Consider the following 14,300-nt stretch of genomic DNA (forward strand, 5'->3'; position numbering starts at 1 on the left):
CAGATCGCAAAATCAAATAGAAGAGAGACAATCCGCAGGCATACATGATATCCTCAATGCTTAAGGGTTTGCAAAGCATTACAGGGCGATTTCGAACACGGGCAGCCATTTCGAAGATTCCAAGTTTACAGTCTTTACATCCAAGCAAAAGGATGGGTTAAATAAAGAAGCTGCTGAATCAAACATGGCAATCAAGTTGGCGATCGAAGAATCCCCGGTTTGGTTTGTTGTATCTGTTCGAATAAATCGTACCTTTCATCTACAAGTAAGGTAGTTTTCCTTTGAGGTTAAAAGGTTGACGAACGAAAACGTGAGTCTCCCATTTGTGCCCAGTTCTCTATATTTGGTCGCCAACACTCGATGTTTGGTCGCAATGGCGACCAGTGAGTCGCAATTATTTCGAGCCCTGTTTCGACTTGCGCTTCGCGCTCGTCGTCGCGCTTCGTACTCGTGTAACGCGCTTCGCGGTCTGCTCAGCTAATCTGCCTGTTCTGAAGGCTACACCTTATTTCAGCATCGTAATAACTTTATACCGGTGATATCCGCACCAAACTCACACCCAAATATATTTAAGCATCGCATAGCTAAAAAATAGACTGTTCACAGCTTCTCTATAATTTACGCACGCGAAAGAAAAAGCGAGCGAAGCGAGTGTGACGCACGCGGCGGTGGGAGGTGGGAAGAGTATTTTCATGGTCCCCACCCCCTATATACCCAGTCAAATCTTCCATTTTGTGCTGGCGTCCAGTTCTCTCGCGGTTCTATCCACCCATTCAACAATCGAATAAAAATACGAGAAAATAGAGGGCTGTGAACAGTCTACTAAAAAAAGCAAAGCCGGCATTAGCCGAAAACAATGGGCAAACAAGCCACTTGCGTGATTAGGCTTAACATGTAATCTTTTTTAAGCTCTAATGCACGTATAAACTAGTAATTTCGACGGTTTTAAAGTGCCTATGAAATGAAATTCTTGCCCCCTTTTTTGTTACCAAAACTTGAAGTCTATGTTGCACTGATTCCTAATTTTCCAATTTAAGCTCTGGTCCGGCCTGGCGCGTAAAACATTTTTTTTGTCCCTCCAAAGTTGCCAAAAATTGCAATTGTCGTTTTCCGACGCCTGGAACTAGTGACGTCATAAGGTGTGTAACTTTCGATCGCGCCACTTCGCCTCAGTGTATTTCCTATAAGGTTGCCCCTCGTTGAGCTGTTTTGTTTTGACGATTTTATTCAGTGGAAAATGTCCTCATATAACGAATTATCCAGTGATGCATCATCTTTGTCTAATGTTGAGTCGCTGCAGTCAGTGAGAGATGTGGAGGGCTCTTTTAATTCGATCGTTCAGTCCTATCAAGTCGAGCCTATAAACTGTATAATGCATTGCCGATGTGGAAGAACGATGCGTGAGGGCGGAAGAGGAGGACGACAAGACGACGAAGATTGTATACGCTTTGCAACCTTAGAATCTCGATCGAAAACAAGGATACAGTCTGTAATTGGTTAACTTTAAAACTGCCATGCCTTCAGTATGACAAAATCATGGCGAAAGCGCCTTTTACTGTGGAAAATTTAACCTGATTTAACCACTTCGGTCGCGGTTTCTTGGTTGTGTTGAAGCAGCTTGGATCGCTCGCTCATGATCAATACTTGCTCGCTCATTGGGTTTCTCGAAAACTCAGACCCTTAATATAAAACAATTCCGTGTTTGCCACAGATTGCTAGACATATGCAGTTCTGTAACCAGTCAGTGTAAAACGCAGACTGCAGACTACAGACTGCAGACCGCGGGTAAAACGCAGACTGAGGGAAAACTAAAATATTAATAATAAAAAACACGAGGATCAAATCTGGATCAAATGAAGATTTGGGAGTGTTCGTACGCGTACCCGTAATTTTTTTCCAAAATCCCGAAAACTCAAACCAAAAAACGTTTCCTAGCCTTAGTCAAACATTATATTATCAACCTCGAGTTTTTGAACTCCCCATTTTGTTGAACCAAGTTTCCTACAAGGGCCCGAACTAATTGTAATTCTATGCATCTTAGCTTTGTTTAAGTGTCGGCCATTTTGAATTTTGTTTACGCGATGAGGTCTGGGACAGACCAACTCTTGCAGCGCATTTCCTTCATCCTGTTTTCGGTTTTCATCGACAAAGTCTACCGCGTGGCTTAGTTGCTTCAAATGGCCTTGGAATTGTTCGGAACTATGGGAGGCCATATCAGTCAAAAGTGGTATGAGTTCACGACTGGTGATCAAGAAATCGATCGCTATGGTTGAGTTTATCGATTGGTAATTGAAAATGTCGATCGCTGTAATTGAGATTGTCGACCACTATAGTTGAGATTATCGATTGCTGATTGAGAATGATGGTCGCTATGGTCCAAAAAGCGATTGAATATTAAGACTGACGATTGCTATGGTCGAAAAAAAGATTGGTGTCTGAAAACGATTGACGATCCAGAACACCTACCGATATGATCGAGAAATCGACTTGCAACTGAGAAATGGATAGGTCTGGTAATAAGAGAGGGATTCACGTATTTTAACATGAAAAAGTATCCCAAGAATTTACTTTGTGAGCTAAGAAATTTCCGTACCATTTGACCCCGTTTCGAAAATTTCGGAATATTTGGTCGAATGAAAAGCGCCCATTGTTTGTGCAGGGGACATTTGTCTTTTATTTTAAAATTACTATTAAAGGTTCGAAATGTATTATAACATAGCGAGGTTGCTTCTTTGAGAAGAGAGTGACTTATACAGATAGTCCTTATGCCCAAGGTAAATCCCTCTTAAGTTATTTTTAGACATAGCACAAAGTTCCTTTGCGGATGTTACTTGCACGTTGCGTGGATGTTTTCGTGGTCAATTTGCTTATGTTTCGTTTAGTTTGATTTATATCAAGTAAGGCATCCCCACAGCATTAGAGGTTTTCCTTCGCTTTAAGGTCATTCCTGACATTTGCATTGCGCATCCTTACTGCGCATAATTTATGGCGTCATTAGCGCGCGCTCGTGCACGCGCATATTGAAAACATGACCGATTTAATTTGCCTTGATATTGAGCTCTTTCAGTTGAAAATTGGCTCTATCTCACCAACGAGCACAGGCACCCCAATTTTTTTCTAGTCATTGTAATCAACTGATCGCGTGAGGAAAGACTGATCCAATTTCTATTGCTGAAAATTGAATAAATAAGAAAAATAGCAGATACACTGTGGTCTTTTCTATTTTGCAGTCGGTAACCACGTCAAGAAATTTGGTTCAAATTTTTAATCAAGGATTTAGCTTTCTGTCTGAATCAAACTTAAAATGTTTATTTGTGTCCGACACAATGTATTGACTGTAGTTTAATACGTTTTCTTATGAGTCTGGGCTCACAAAGATGTTACAATTACTGGGAATGCGTTTTTATAATAAGCATTAAATAATGCCAAAATGGGGCATTTTGAATGCCTCACTGCTCCTTAATGAGCATGGGCACCCCCCTTTTTATTTCAAAAGTGAAGTTATCATATGACAAATATTCAGTGGACAAAGTTTGAACAAAAATCTATTGTCACTTTTATTTCAGCGGAATTACCTTAAAACGAAACGAAACGAAACAAATCCACCACGAAAACATCCACGCAACGCGCGAGTAACATCCGTGGAAGAACTTTGTACCATGTCTAAAAATAACTTAATAGCGGAGCTCCGGCGGTCCAAAGGGCCGCCAAGCGGAGCCCCATACTCATATAGGAAAGAAAAGGAAACCCATGAGCTGATTTTGTCATGGTTATCATGGCTAGCGGTATTGCTCGTGGGCGCGTACGCACGACGGCGACGACGACGACGGAGTCGCGCAACATGGCGGCCATGCTCCAAATAATCGGTTGACAGAAACATGCAGCCTTGATTTACCGTGTACTTCTTTGATATTGGACATCCATGTTATGATCAATTGACACCTGTCAAAACAAGGTATCCGCTGACCAGTATCACGTGACCATATCGCGGGCTCAAGTCTACAGCTCATCGAGGTCGCCTGTTTTTTTGAAGTTGACCGCTGATTAAGTGCTAGTTTTCGATTGGATCACGGGCTCATCTGAGGTTAACTTGCTGAAAATAGGGCAGGGTTGTTCGGAAGCCGGTTAACGCTAACCCAAGATTAAAAGTTAACCAAATAATAACTTTTTCTTCTATGCAAATGTTTTTTGCTGCTTTGTATTGTGTATTGTGATTATTAAAACTCAAAACAGAAGGCCGAACAATATACAGAAAAGCTCAACGCAAAGTTACAAAACTCAAATCGAAATTTGACGTTTTCCTGGGTTATTTGGCTCTGAACAACCCGGCTCAGGAGCTACGGTTTTAGGCTGGCCTAAATCTATATATTAAGGCCTATATGGAGGATTCACCTTCTCTTGGTCAACACCCATTGTAGGATTATCGAATGATCTTTGCGAGCATTGCGGCGAGCACGCGAGCAGAGCGTTGATTCTTGAGACAATTTAAAAAATGCAAAGCGCTTTAAAAATTGTAGCCTGCAGAACACAGACGGATTAGTGAGGCATAGAGCAAAACGCGATACACGAGGGCGGAGCGCGACCACTTGCGCGAAGTTCGACTTGCACTTGGAGCTCGTGGTCGCGCTTCCGCGCTCGTGTATCACGCTTCGCGGTCTGCTCCGCTAGTCCGCCTGTTCAGCAGGCTAAAAAACGCAGATGGCGAGCAGAAATAAAAAGAAACGCTGTTTTGCTCCAAGTAATCTCGCTGACACCCCTAAAACAGGACAAAAGGCGCAATCGCGGTTCAACCAATCCCAGCAGCTAACAACCAATTACGCCTTTTTGACGCCAAATTTTGTCCCTTAGCTTTCGCAACATAGCGGCCAAAATGGCATAATTTTTGTGTGTATGTATTTTCCACTTCAAAAGTATGCCAATTAGCCTTATTAGTAAAGTTACAAGAGTCCACAAAGCTACGAGAGTCGCGAACGATACAAGTTTATGTTCCACCATTTTGGTTGTGTTTTTTGGATTTCATCCCGGTCGACCGGGCTGAAATTTTCCATATGAACAGACAACAGAATTCGTCTCGGTAACCGAGCCAAGCGATTTCGAGTTTCGGTTTCGATGATCTGCAAACTGGTTTGCCAATGATTGACTGAAAAAGATTCAACGTACTGAAACTTCATTTGGAGGCTTCTGGGATCTAACAGGTATGAGGGCCGAATAGTAATAGTAATATTTTTCATGGTTCTAGATTACTTTCTATCTTTGCGGGTGCCTTTCGCGAAGACTTCTTATCAATACGCTTGTTAGTTTCAATACTAAAATGTCAGCAAAACAAGGAAGCATGTTTCCAAAAATATTCATAGCGCGTGTATGCTTTGCCATACGAGAATCGAGCACAATTTAACGAGAATACGAGCTTGCGAGCAGTTCCAAAAATTTTGCGAGCGCCGGAGCAAGCGAGCACTCATCTAATTTTTGTGAGCAATTCGAGCAGGGGCCACATTTTGCGAGCACTTCTAAATTGAATAGGACCATTCGATAGCCCTAGAGTGCACGGTCAAGGCAAAGAAAACTAGCACAACATACAACAAAGAACTTTGTCGGGCCTCAAAACCAATTCCCTCTATTAACTTTTGAGCGATGCAGATGAAGTTTTTGTTGACCATTTAAGCTAAATATTGCATTACATTTTGGTTTTTCCACAGGGGACTCGAACACTGCATCAGCAGTAAAAATAAATGTACTGTTATTTACTTGTGTTCCAGTGTCTTTTTTAGTCGTTTAGAAGGGATCTGAACAGGCTCGATTTCCGCCGCTCTCTTGTGTCTGGTCTATCGTTCCTCGAACGTCTGGACTACTCATAATTTAATTCATGGGGCACTCCTGGTCGCCGGAAATGTCATCTGATCTAAACACAAAGATTGGCAACGTCATCTTGGGATCAGGTAGTTTATTAGACATAATCCTACATACAACACTATTATATCATTGAAAACTACAATAGGTACAGACCATGTGATGATTTTCTTGAGAATTCCTCCTCTCAAATTTTCAAATAGTTGTGTGCATATGAATAAGTACTTTTTAGAAGGATAAAGGAACTATTCTCTAGAGAATATTACGTGGTCTGTAATGGGACAACAAACCGCCCAAGCGAAAAACGTCTATTACTGGGACCTCATTGGTACTCAACAAATCTTGTGACTTGCATGCTGCAAAGTTGCACAGTTACGAATAGACTCTGGCCCTGCCCGGCCCCAAGTATATCAAACAGTTCTCTATGTCTACATATTAATATGATTAATATTCACTACATCCTGAACAGGCCCATATGACACCTACAGCTCGAAACATTTGAACATTTTCCGTTCTCTTTTGAAAGATTTTTGTTCAATTCTTCCAACCTACTTTGTTTCACATTACTGCTGCGGAAGGGTACTACATGCATAGTTCTATGGAAGCAGCACTGTTAGAACTGCTGTTCGACTGTGGTGTAGCAAACTGGTCATGTCAAAGGTCACATGTTGGTCTGCATGGTTTCTGCAGTTATAGCCTGCAGTACAGGCGGATTAGCGAGCTCTAGCACGATACACGAGCGCGCGAAGCACGAGAACAAGCGCGAACTAAAGTTGACATCCTGTAATTTGCCATGTAAGTCTTGCTAGTTCGATTTGCTTTACCCGCGCTTTAGCTAATTTAAAAATTTAATTTTGCCTGGCTTCGCCAGAGACTGGAATCGCCATCCTTAAAGAAGGTAATACATCTATTTGACCGACTATTTTGTCTCGCGAGCTCAATGTTTAGGTTTATCTCTCTCTTTGTTGACTTTGTTATCTGACGTTCCGGAACTCAAGATTCAAACTTTCCCGATCCTCTTGGCTGACTAAGGAATACATCTTGGCCATCGACCAACTTTTTTAGCGTTTCTCGTCGTGAATTTTTAAACTTATGATCTTAAACGTCTCTAAAGCCCCGGCCAAACGTTGGGCGCAACATTTTTGCGCGCGTTTGGCCACCCTGTTGCGACGTATTCTCTATTTTCCAATTGCCCATAATTCACTCTGTTTGCCCCCCAAATTTAGCATAAACTATTATTGTGAGACGCTCTTGGGAGGTCTGCATATTTCCAAGAGCATTTCACAACAATAGTTTATGCAAAGTTTGACCATTTTCAAATTTGAGCCAACAACATCCAACATGTTACAACACGTCAGGGTGGCCAAACGCGCGCAACATGCTGCGCCCAACAGTGTTGCGATATGTTGCGTTGAAATGTTGCGATCATTTGTGTCGCATGACATTTATCAATTTCACATCATCCAGGGTAGCCTGCGTTGCAAGCGTTCCCGTGCGAAGAGCTTTTCTGCATTCTGGCCGCGCGTAAATTAGAGCGAGAGTAAAAATCGACGAAGCAGGGGGTGGTGGGGCGAGAAAGGGAACGCTTGCCCCAGACCCTAGATTTCGAAAAACGCCCACTGGTTTTCACGGTTGAGTTACTCGTTTGAAGGGCAATAATAAGTCAAATGTTCAGCTTAAGACCAACTTTTCCTGAGGTTTAACTCTAACCGTTGGTTCATTAGCTTGACGGTCATTTCATTCTCTTGCTGCTAGAAAAATAGTAGTTAACCGTTGAATTATAGAACCGACGGGAAAACTTTACACGGCATCTGAATCAGGCTCGAAAACAACCGGGCTAAAGGTTCCAATGCATAATTCACTAATTCTATTTTCGCTGTATTGTTGTTTGGTTGAAATTAAGATGGGATTTGCGATGCTGAGGTTCGATATAACATGGCTCGTTATGTAGGGGCTCTTTATATCGGGGCTCGCTATATCGGGTGTTAAAGCTATATGGGGGCTAGTTATGCAGGGGTTCATTATATTGGGGCTTGCTACATCAGTGTTAAGGTTATATGGGGATTAACGTTTTATAAGAGCTCATTATATCGGGATTAGTCATACCGGGGCTCGTTATACCGGGGCTCGTAATATCGGGGCTGGTTATATCGGGGCCCGTTATATCGGGATTAAAGTTATACGGGGTTAGCTATACAGGGGCTCATTATACCGGGGCTCGTTATATCAGGGTTAACGCTACATCGGGATTAAAGTTTTATAGGAGGTCATTGTATTGGGATTAGACATACCGGTGTTCTTTGCACCGAGGCTCTTTATGTCGGGATTAAAGTTATGTGGGGGTCAGTTATGCGGGGTCCTGGTAATATCATTGTTAACGTAATATGGTGATTGACATTTTATTGGGGCTAATTATCCCGGGATTAGTCATTCCGTTGCTCGTTATATCGGCGGGGTTCTGACCCGCACATTTTACTGTGTTACTTTAGAAGGCCTGAAGGCCTGAAAATCGTTTGTTATCCCGGAGACTTCGTTCTAAAAGAGTTACATCGTGCTTCCATTGTGTACCATAGAAAGAATTGAACGTTAAGCTGGCTATTAAAGGGCTAATTGCCGCAATTAACTAATTAACACTTTCTGTAAAAAAATGCTAATTAACACACAATTGACTATGAAGCAGTTTATTTGTAGTAATTGAAACTGAGTAATGGGTTATTTGTTCTGCTAGTCTTAATGTGTATTGTTGATCAGGTAGTTTAAATAAATATTTTTTCTTTCTCATGACTTAAGCGAAAAAAAAAAATTGATACAGGTTTACCTTCTCCTGTTGTGCGCCAAAGAAATTCAAAACACTGCATAGTAATTAACTAGAACTTAAGACAGTTATCAACAGGTTTAATGACGCTAATTGCCCTAATTAGCGCACTAATTGTTTAGCTAAGCCACAAATAAACAAGAGTTGACATGTTAGCAGTCGTTTTTATCCGTTTTGCTCAGTTGCCTTCTGTCACTGAACTTGAAAGGTAGGTTCGTGTAATGGTGTTAACAGTCTTTGTCATTTTTGTGGTCAATTTCCTCAGAAATTGTGCGAGAATTACATCGCAACAGCAAAATTGTTTTTTTTATTGCTTCTAACAACCAGTTTGTATCTGTACACACTTGGAAAGAAGAGAATTTTTTCTGCTTTGCGGTGACGTGGTAAATTTTGAAAGGTACGTTCAAATTTTTCTCCACTACAATTCAATTTTATCTAATGTCTAATCATAATCTATTGTTATTTGTTTTCGCGTAAACTTAACTGGGCCGTTGCCAGAAAAAGTTGTGACTGAGGCAATATGTATGAAAAAATTATGGCTGAGGCAATGTCCATGAAAAAATTATGACTGAGGCAATGTCCATGAAAAAATTATGACTGAGGCAATTTCAGTGAAAAAATTTATGACTGGGGCCATGTCCATCAAAAATTATGACCGAGGCAATGTCCACGAAAAATTTATGGCTGAGGCAATGTCCATGAAAAAATTTATGACTGCATGAGGCAATGTCAATGAAAATATTTATGACTGGGCCATGTCCATAAAAAGATTATGACCGAAGCAATGTCCACCAAAAAATTATGGCTGAGGCAATGTCCATGAAAAAATTTATGACTGGGGTAAATTCAAGTGCCTCAGTTTTCCTGTTACAAGCTACGGCCCTGCTTGATTTCGCGAAAATGTGTCAAACAGGTAGTCTCTGCAGAATAGGAGCGAGAGGTATTCGACGTGACCATAAGAAACAAAACTCGCAAGAAGTTGACAGGTTTTCAAGTGATAAAGCACGACTCGACACCACGCTTTACTACTAAGGCCAGCTGCTACGATGTGCATTAACGGTTAATTTCCTGCGCTCAAAGGAGGTTCAAAGGCTCGACACGAAGCTTCAAGCTTTTAAAAATACAAGATGAGAACAAACACTACATATGTAAAGATACGTTAAGAAAATAAGAAAAGGTTTATGCCCGCGAATTAAATCTCTCGTCGTTAATTTTTGCGATAGCTTGTTTTCGCGGGGACTTTTAATATCGTGATTTTTTTCTATCATCGCGAAAATCGGGGGAATTTGGTGCTGTTGTCTAAGAAAATTCAGGCAGTACTTACAAAAATTGATAATTGTATTCTGTAACATTTTTTACTCTCCTAGACAAAAATTTACCTAGTATCAATTAGTCGGAGCACCCGAAAAAAAAAAAAAAATACAAGGTGCTGATAGCATTTTCAGTCAATGGATTCTCTATTGAATCTTCTGTACCCAGATTCTTACATCGTCGAAACGGAGAGTTCTTTCCTTGCAGGAGGAAACAACATATTAGAAATCTGAAGTTATTTGCTGAAGGACCAAGCCTGATCCTTCTACCATTTCATTTCTTTTGACAATGCTTTAATTGTTGATTTAGGTAGGGATAGCATTCGATAGACGTTGGAAGCTAAGTTCCCTCTAATCAAAGCGAAATGGAACAAAGACAAGAATAAAATGTGCAAAGTGACCATGACTTTTAAGACAAAGCAGTAGAATGTGGAACTCAATAAATTTATTGTGCGCCAAACAGAATATATATTTTAATCCGGTTGGATTGAGCAAAATAAATGAAATTCGTTTGTTCTACCTCCCAACTCAAATACGTTTCAGCCGATCGGAGAACGTGTCACGTGTCGTGGGTCAAAACTCACTAACTCCCTAAGGAAAAAACATGAACTTTCGACTTGCACGTGATCAGGTCGTGCTCCTTAAAACCACGGCAAATTTGTGAGCCAGCCGGCGTAAAGCAAACGATTTCTTCGCAGTTTTTTTCTACTTTTGAGTTGGGAGGTATAACAAAACACTTCATGACTGGCCCCGTATAAAACAGTGAGTTTTGTTTCCCGTCGACCTCAATGTTCCTCAATGAACATTGAGGGTCTCGGGGAAACAAAACTCATTATTTCCCTTAGGGCCAGTCATTAAGTGCTTAATATCGGAGTTCAAAATCAAATTGGTATATCGGTTCATGAATCTTTACTATCTGGTTCCGGTGTTTATTCACTCGGCGTCTAAACAAGAAAATATAGTTTTCATCAAAACGATTGCAGCCGGTACGAATTTACAACCTGTGTATTTGGATCAACAAAGTTGTTTTTGCTCTTTAACAATGGCCTTTGCGCCTTGTTTTCGCTTTCTTCTTTATTTGTTGTTAATTGGGTGTAATGACATTTCACCTTGTTATCCTAATTGGCATAATCACCTAATTACCCACCTTAGGGCTACAAAACGTCCTGAATATCGGCAGCGGATCTGTAGTATTTTTTTTTTCTACATTGGTTGCTCTGCTCTTGACGCTAAAATTAAGGTACAGGTAACTTCATCTTGTACATTGTACTTACTGGTCACTTTTAATTTTGTAAGAGTCTTATCGTATCGGCATCATTTTCTCGAAGGACAAAGTATTTTATCTTATTTTGGCTTTTATGACCTTTTATGCTTAGAGCGAAAACGGCAGAAATTTGTCAGTAGTACTAATAATCGCACTCAAGTATAGGTTCTTTCAATGATCGATCTAACTTCAGATTACAGTTTTGGTATTCTGGGACATTTTCACGGCGGCTATAGAGCGATCGCTGCTATCGCTGCTAAGGTCATGGTTTACGTTTTTCCTTCTTAACACGCGGTGAAGGCATCATGACCTCTGACATTTAAAGAGCGTGTGAAACTTAGTAATTGTTGAAATGTTTGGCTCTTTGGGTGTGATATTGAAATCAATATTGGCTTTTAAAAACTGCGAAATTTCCGGGTGGCAAAAGCGCTAATGGCCGGTATGTTTTTTTGGAAAATTTTTGAACCCGCGTCGCACAGCAAATATTCAATGCATCGGGCTCAAATTACTTGCGACAGTGTGTACCATGTCCTGGCCTTCAATATTCAGAACTGTTATTTTGTAGTTTGATTTAAAACTCTATGGCGTATGCTTCTACATCCTAACGCGGCAAATATTGGAAACAACGATAATTCCCCTGCACCGATTTTCTGGGGCAATGGAAACGTTTTGCACTAGAAAAGAAATATTCCTATCTATTACGTATGGGTTATTGACCAAGTGTGAGGTCAAGATGGCTGGATATTGGCCAAGTTCTTTTTTTGCGTGTTTATGGACCGAGACGGAGTCGAGGTCCATAAACTGGCAAGAAAAGAACGAGACCAATATCCAGCCATCTTGACCGAACAAGCTTGGTTAATAAAGGATTTATTATATAGCTTTCAGCGAAATTTTTCTTGCGGGACACGGCGGGTAGTCCCGAGCGGGCAAGATAGCTCTATCTTGCCCGCTCGGGTAGCCAATCACAGCGCAGGATTTGACTCATCTTGCCCGCTCACGGAGCCAGCCATATAATAAACTGGAATAAAGCGAAGAACGCTCTGTATTTAGAAAAAGAAGGAAAACACTGATTTCACGTGTGTCTATGTAGAAACACGAGTAGAGGTTTGACAGAAGGGGAAATGCTGTGGAAACATGAGCCATGCGCCAATGGCCAATGTTTCCTATACTGGGAGCAGTCTCTCTTTTGTTCGGAAATCCGTGGGGAGGAACGCAGAACAAGTGATCGTCCAAGCGTGACTGCGAGCGTGACGTGCGAGTGGCGAGCGGCGAAGCCTCGAGCCGTGAGTAGCGCGGGCATCGGAAGACGAGCGAAGTCGCGGACCTTAAGAGTCGAACAGCAAGAGACAAACTTTACAACAATTCGCTTCATGTCACTTATAAAAGTTACTGACAGATATGCGTCATAACTTCGTAGACCAACCAATGGTATTACTCCGTCACGAGAGTGCCGGGCCTCCTATTAAAATGTTGTATGAAACCATTGCAGCCTCTCTTTTCGCTCGTCTTCAAACGCCCGCGCTACTTGCGGCTCGCGGCTTCGCATATCGCGCTCGCACGCTGACGGCTGCTCACTTGTGTTGCGTTCTTCTTTGCGTTATTTGCCAAGTATTAGAGACCAAAGTTATTTCTACTTTTAAAAGATATTCTTTATATAGGAATCAAGAATCCAGTTCACAAAGAAGATAAGAGAGAGCTATGTACATACAAAGCTTTTTATTTTGGGGTCCTATCCGGCGCTACTTTGGAAAACTAAAGGTGGCTCTGAACCCCCTCCGGGAATTTTTTTTTTATAAGCTGCAAAACGTTGCATCTTAACTTGCTTAGCACATATATCGATAAGCGCTTAAAGCTCAAGTTAAGGGTATTTTAACAAACAATGATGTTGTGGTGACCAGTCATATGAAAAAAAAAAAAAAAAAGATGGCCCCAACTTGAACTCGAATGGTTAGGCATTGGTGTGGTGCCGGTGTGGTGCCATTAATTGTAGTATTTAACACTTCAACATTGTTACAGTGCCCCCCCCCCCCCCCGTGCGGTGCCCGCAGTTCGCACGTTACGTCTAACGCCCCATTTGCCAGTGCCCCGCATTACCAATATTTCCTTTATTATGATCCATTTGCTTAGACTTTCAAATAGTCCCCAATAGAGATTGCGTGATCAACAATAGCAGAAGCGTGACCTACCTGAGTGAGCGCTTTGAAATGCTCGGCCTTTCTGCCGATGCAGTCGTCGATTCATTTTACCATTGTAAAAGGCATCACAGGTCCCAGCAACTAGCTTTGCATTCTATCTCAGATTTTGAGAGCGATTGAAACGGGAAAAAAAAAATTAATCTGGCAAGTGTTCTGAAAATAAGGCAATTAAATTGCTTGGTTTCTTTTTAGATGTTGTTCTTAGTGTTTCACAAAATTCAAATTAAATGCAGCAACAAATAAGAATAAAACCAAAAAACAACCGCAAAAGAAAAGCAAAAACTACCTTCGTGTGGTTTTCGTGAGGTTTCGTGTTTGCTGGTCGAGTGAACTGCACAAGCGCATACAGAGCAGCTTCCGATGGACGTCCGGTGCCGCTTCCGGTAGCTACCGGAAGCTACTCTATCGAGGACACTTCTGGTATTTTTTTTAAACACAACAGAAGCTTTTAAGAATGCTGAAGGGAAAGCGATTTCTCATCAAATGCAACATTCTTCGACGAACTACGATTTAACCCAAGGGTGGAAACAGAGCTATGCATTCCTGTTGTGAAACCATGCCATTTCTCAAAATCTGACTTTTTAGAAATGAAATCAAATCTATGCACAGAGAAGCGCGGATTTAAATCAAAATATCAAATCAATGAAAAAAAAAATTGCATTAAGAACTCAGTAATAGACTCTAGGGTGGGGAATTTTGGATTTTTTTTTTTGCGTGACTCCTGACGTCATCGTACGTAAAATAAAAAAATGACGATGTTACATGACGTTGTTAAGTGACAGTACATTTTCCTTAGCAACGTCTTAAAAAGATCAGTAAATGGATCATAAAAAAAAAAATACAGGAATAGTAGGAAATTAAGTAAAGAT

The sequence above is a fragment of the Orbicella franksi genome, chromosome 9 (genome assembly GCF_964199315.1).
Source record: "Orbicella franksi chromosome 9, jaOrbFran1.1, whole genome shotgun sequence".
Lineage (NCBI taxonomy): Eukaryota > Metazoa > Cnidaria > Anthozoa > Scleractinia > Merulinidae > Orbicella > Orbicella franksi.